This window comes from Rattus norvegicus, chromosome 6, assembly GCF_036323735.1.
Source record: "Rattus norvegicus strain BN/NHsdMcwi chromosome 6, GRCr8, whole genome shotgun sequence".
Classification (NCBI taxonomy): Eukaryota; Metazoa; Chordata; class Mammalia; order Rodentia; family Muridae; genus Rattus; species Rattus norvegicus.
The window spans coordinates 6636480-6641444 of NC_086024.1; the positions used below are offsets into that span (position 1 = coordinate 6636480).

Consider the following 4965-nt stretch of genomic DNA (forward strand, 5'->3'; position numbering starts at 1 on the left):
TATCTTTCATTTAATTCTTTCTACATTCACCTAAATAATTGATTACTTTAATGAAAATTATTCTATTTCCACCTGTCCTTCAGAATAGCATAAAAATATAATATCTGATAAATTTATTGTCGCTGTAAAGTTAATAAACATTCTCATATTTCAAAGCAAATAATAATCAATTTTAGAGTTGTTCCTAAAGCTGAGAGAAGGCAAGTAAAAGAGAAGAGTGGATATGCAAGGAAGACTCATTAGTAAAAATGAGGGACCTTAAATGTTTATTGGTCACATTTAGCTGTTTTCAGCTATAGGAACAAAATTGATGTATTGTGAAACACACTGGAAAGAAATTATAAAGATGCAAATTATGCTGTTTTAGAATACACATTGAAAGTGTCTTATACACAAAAGCTGTTATGTACAGCTGCTTCTACAGTGATCTACTTACTAAAGAACAAGACACATGAAATCTATTATGAGAAGCTAAGAGGGAAGACAAACCAAACCGAATAATTGTTAGAGTTTTCTCATGCTCTATAAGTCTTTTTGTGATATCCCTATCTATATAAAATTGGAATGAAACTCTTCAGGCAGAAATTAATTGGATGCAAATACACCAGATTAAACATTCAAAAATTTGTTTTTAGTCCAAAGTGACTTCAGATAATGCATGTTAAGTTTTATTTTCATTAAGGGACAAATTGCTGAAATGACAGTAACTCATTTTAGCAGGAATAATGGTATTTTGGTACTTACAAATATACTACAGCAAACATATCTGTAATGAAGTATTCAAATTCATGACATGACAAAAACATAAAACATTTCACAAACGCATAAAATACACCACTCAAAGATGAGAGGAGAGAACTCAGATGAAATATAAACATCATTTCTTTTACACACTGTAATTTATAAGTAATGATGTTTTGGCAATATTTATATACACTCAGTAAACTACCATACCCTTCATTACTACTCCGTTTTTCTGTGCGGGACATAATCTAATCCTACATGAAATAATTATCATTATTCATGGCTTAAAATCAATACCTTCAGTGAAACGAGTCTGAACATTCTCTTCAGAATGTCTCAGGTCCTAGTTGTCCAGACTGAAAATATTCTATACATATAGAAATCTGCAGAAACTGAAAATAATTTTTGAAAATACTATATTTTCACTATTGTATAACCAAATATAGCTGAAATCTTATCCCTAGTGTACTCCCTTCACATCTTACTTCCAGTGTATTCAAAGGATCCATGATTCTAATAGTTATTGCATTTTTAATACTGGATTTTCCTGGCCACTTTTCCATAGCACTATCATCTACTATTAAGTGACAGACTTACATTTAGTCAATTACTATTTCCTATTCATGCCTACAATACATCATTTATTGAAGAAAAGAAAAAAAAACCTCAACATTCTTCTCCAAAGTATTTGAAGATTCTAGATAAATACTAGCTTTATACTAATGTTCCATTAATATAAAGAACAAATTTAGTATTTTTGCCAAGCCATAAACACAGTTCAGGAGTAAATTCAAATGCTACATAAGGATATATTGCTCATTCCAGAAGAAAGGAACCAAAATAAATTAATAGAGAAGTTACAGCAATCAGGAAGCTACTGTAACCTTACGGAATGAGTGCTGAAGGGACAAAGGAAACAGAGAGCCTAAGGTGTACCAAAGCATCCAGTGTTGAGATTGTGTTCCTACTTCTTAAAATCAGAATCCAAGCATACTTTTACTCTATTTACATGCTACTAGTCATCTGATTTTAAATAAGGTTAGTAGATGGAATCAACTCTGCTTCCCTTATTATTTGGGGTACCTACCTCACAGAAATTTTGTAGAAATAAAATGAAGTTTTGTTAGCTACATTGATTGCATTTTATATGCAATTTGATCCTATCCCAATTTATAACTATCTAGTAGCTTGTTGAGTATACTATAGTATTTTATTTAAAGACAATGCTAAACATGTCTAGGATGGCTGAGATGGCTCAGTAATGAAAGCTTTCTGCTACTAAGACAAATGAACTGAATTTAGACTCTAAAATACATGTGGTGGAAGAAGAGACCAACTCTTTCAAGACATCCTCTAAACCCATACTTGCTACTGTGGAACATACTTACAAACACACATAGAATACATAGATAAAATGTAATAAAATTAAGTTAAACTCAAAATTAAAGATATAATTTCAGTCTGCCTTCCAAAGCTAGCACCAGTATTCATGAGCAAATCACACCTCCCTCAATATCTCAACCATAAATTTGAGATATATTAGCAAGTCTAACCTCTCTAGGTCCCAAATCTATACCTAAGTTTTAGCAAATCTTATCTCACAAAATAATTTCAAATAATGCCCTGAAACATTATGAAAAACAATACGTGAACTGGTCCACGCTACGTCTTGCCAGCAGGAACGACGCGGCACACACAGGATCCTACTGCAGAAAAGCTTTAATGCGTCTTGAGAGGGAGAGCATAAGCTTACAATGCGGAGACGCCGAGTGAGGAATAACCATCCCTTATATAGGAAACTGTCCTCGCCTAGGACGTGTCACTCTCTGACTGGTCGCTGCCAATTATGCCAGATGACGTACCAAAACGTACGTGTCCCTTTGAGTAGGGAAGTTACCAGGTGCCTGCGTATTGCCCCTTTTACTAGGTGCGTTCTGCCGTATGCCGGTGCCATCTTGTAAGGGAGTATGTGAGGACAGCTCCTCACATCTGTGAGGACAGCTCCTCGGACAGCTCCTCACATCTGTGAGGACAGCTCCTCGGACAGCTCCTCACATCTGTGAGGACAGCTCCTCGGACAGCTCCTCACATCTGTGAGGACAGCTCCTCGGACAGCTCCTCACATCTGTGAGGACAGCTCCTCGGACAGCTCCTCACATCTGTGAGGACAGCTCCTCGGACAGCTCCTCACAGTGAACTCATGCAGAAACCAGTTTGCATTTCATCAATTATGTAATCATGCAATTGCCCACAAATGGGAAACTCATATTGCATAATTGTTTCATGTACTCTTGGCCTCCAATAACTGTGTTTCCCATTTAAGGAGAGTCTATGGTTAAGGAGAAAGACAGAAGACAAAGATAATCCTCATTGCAATCTGAGTCTGGGAATTCTTTGATACTAGGAAAATAACATGAATTTTATTCCTGGTGTCTGCTTTCAATGCTAGGAGAGTATTTCTGTAACCATTTTAAATACAACAACTCCACATATTATTTATAATAGTAATATAATATTATATAGTATTATGTATATAATCTATACATAATAACTCAACAGAAGTTTGGGGTACTGAAGGCCTCTAAAAACTGTTCCTCTTTCAAAAATTCATGAGGTGAATTTACATGCTAAAATAATTTATAACTGTGGTCAGTGTGAAATATTGTTAAAATCTTATAATTAGAGGACATCAACACATAATATTTTCTATTACTTTTGATAATTAAACATATCATGAATGCAATCTTAAGTCCAGATCTGCAGTTAGTTGCAAACCCATTACATGCCTTGGTTTTATGGTCATAGCTATTATACCTTTCTTATGTTCCATTAAACACATTGATATAATCTCGTACAGGTTTTGATGTGTTGAAGACAAATTATTATTTTTAGACTGTCTTGAAAAAAATGAATCTACTGAAAACATAATGAGGGTGACGAGAGAACCAGACAATACCAAGAACTGAGATTCAGTGTGTGTACCAGGTACTAAGCTGAGAGCCTATGGTATTGTTAGACATTTTCCAAGCTGTATTACTTTCACTCGGCTGAAACTTGAGCTGCAGTGTTGATACTGGTGCTTTAGTAATTAAGACTAATATCTTCTTTATATCAAATATTTAAATTATGATATTTGGGATGGAGGAGTTTACCAAATATAAATAGACCCTAGGACCATTAAAGCCACAATGTGACTCTAAATTTAGTACATTATGTTTTATTATAATCATTGACAGAATACAAATACAGCTTTATTATGACAGTCTTTTTTTCCCTTCACCAGATCATTTATTATCACAGCACTCTGTGGCTGGACCACTCCCGCAACAGTCCCTGGGGTCCGTGGGGCCTTCCTTGTTCGGCAGGATACAGCTTTGCTGGATGAATGGGTAGATCCTCTCTCAATGTCCTTTGTGGATGAGTTGGGGTGGGTTGCGGAGGGTGGAGGTAGTTCTCCCTGATGCCGGGTTTACACAGTCCACTTCAGACGCCAGGTCTCCTGATGGGTGCCAGTACCGGGCACCACAGCTTACACAGGTATACGTGGATGGGAAGCCACACACAGCACAGAAGGGACGCTGGGGCCGAGATGGGGGAACTACACAGACTGTCAAGTAGTTGGGGCCCTCAGATGCATTCAGGTTCTGCTCCTCCAGCAAAGCCTGGAAGTTTTTGGGTAAGCGAAGTTTGAAGTGGTCACCTCGAGTTTTCTTCTTTTTCTTTCCTGTGTCTGCATCATCATCGAACTGAGGTAGTCTCTTGCCCAGCTGGGGGAGGCCGGCGTGGGGGTCATCCTGGAAGTTGTTCTCTAACACCTCCAACTGTTGATCCGCCTCTGCCTGGCTGCCCGGTCCAGCACCCACCGCTGTCCAGGGTCCTGGGAGGGAACTTGTCTCGCAGTCTGCATCTCAGGACAACAGTCTTTTTACATGATATCTTGCCTTCATTAAAATTTATCTTGACAGTAGACAACACCAGACTGAGTTTTTGAAGTAGAAGTGAAAGAAGATTGGTCAATGTCAAAGGGACAAGAGATCTTGTATCCTTTCCAAACTCTGCTCCCACCTGGCCTGTTCCTACACCTTAACTGCACTTTGACTGGTTGTCTTACATCACTTCCCCCACCACTCCTTTCTTTTATTTATTAATTTTAACTGCATTTCAATTTGCTGCCATAGCTTCATTCCAAGTTTCAATTTTCAAGTTAGAGATTTGATCTCT

The 4965-nt window shown here is 37.4% G+C and overlaps 1 pseudogene; it reads right to left on the reverse strand.

Annotated features, from left to right (window-relative positions):
• Positions 1-4213: 4213 nt before the first annotated feature.
• Positions 4214-4651, reverse strand: Znhit1-ps1 (zinc finger, HIT-type containing 1, pseudogene 1; annotated as a pseudogene).
• Positions 4652-4965: the final 314 nt, after the last annotated feature.